Source organism: Marmota flaviventris, chromosome 15, assembly GCF_047511675.1.
Source record: "Marmota flaviventris isolate mMarFla1 chromosome 15, mMarFla1.hap1, whole genome shotgun sequence".
Lineage (NCBI taxonomy): Eukaryota > Metazoa > Chordata > Mammalia > Rodentia > Sciuridae > Marmota > Marmota flaviventris.
Window position 1 is genome coordinate 33,956,335 of NC_092512.1, and position 1,054 is coordinate 33,957,388.

Sequence of the window (1,054 nt, forward strand, 5' to 3'; positions counted from 1 at the left end):
AGGGGAAACATTCTACAGACCTGGATTAGATCTGTTTTGATGAGCCTGTGCCCCTGGACTTTGAACTTCACAAGTACTTCTCAGTTTTTTGGTCTCCTTCAGTGGGACAGGATAGGTAAAGGACACTGGGATTGGATATTTCCCTTCCCCAAGATTGATTATATGCTGATAAAACCCCTCAATAGGTTGGGCTCTGGTAAAATAGTGTCTCCTGAGTGCAGGCCTTGTTAAGAAAAACAATCTTCTGGCATTGTGTTAGTTAGCTTTGTGTTACTGTAACCAAATACCTGAGATAATCAACTTATAAGAAGGAAAGGTTTATTTGGGTTCATGGTTTCAGAGGTTTTAGTCTGTGGTATTTTGGCCCTGTTGCTCTTGGGCCTGTGCAAGGCAGTAAATCATGGCTGGACAGTGCAGTAGAGGAAGCTCCTCAATTCATGGTAATTGAAAAACAAAGAGAGATAGGAAGGAACTGTCACTGATGAATTGCTAGAGACTCATATAGACAAGTCTGAGAGTTAAAACTTCCAATGGGCCTATTCTTTAGAGGGTACACTCATACTTCTATGAGTTTTACCTCCAGGAGCTCTGCCAGGTCCTCTCTCAGTGATGATTAGAGGAAAAAAAAACAAAAAAAAAAACACCCTCCTACACTGATCATGGAGTCAGGGGAAAGTAATAATTTTGAGTATGACAGTAGTTTGGGAATGACCCCCAAAGGCTTCTGTGTTAAAGGCTTGGTTGGTCCCCAGCTTGTAGCACTATTGGGAGTTGGTAGATCATGTAAAAGAGGTGGGGTCTAGGGAGAGGTCTTAGGTCACTGGCAGTGTACCCTGGAAGGGATAGTAGAAATCCATCCCCTTCCTGTCTTTCTTTGTAATAGTTTCTTAGTTTGATATATGACTTTTAACTGTATAGACATATAGTATTGTATCCTGCCATGTGCCCTTACCTGGTGTTTTATTTAGCTTTTGTGTCACTATGACCAACAGACCTGACAAGAACAATTACAGAAGAAAAAGTTTATTTTGGCTTAGAGTTTCAGAGGTTCAGT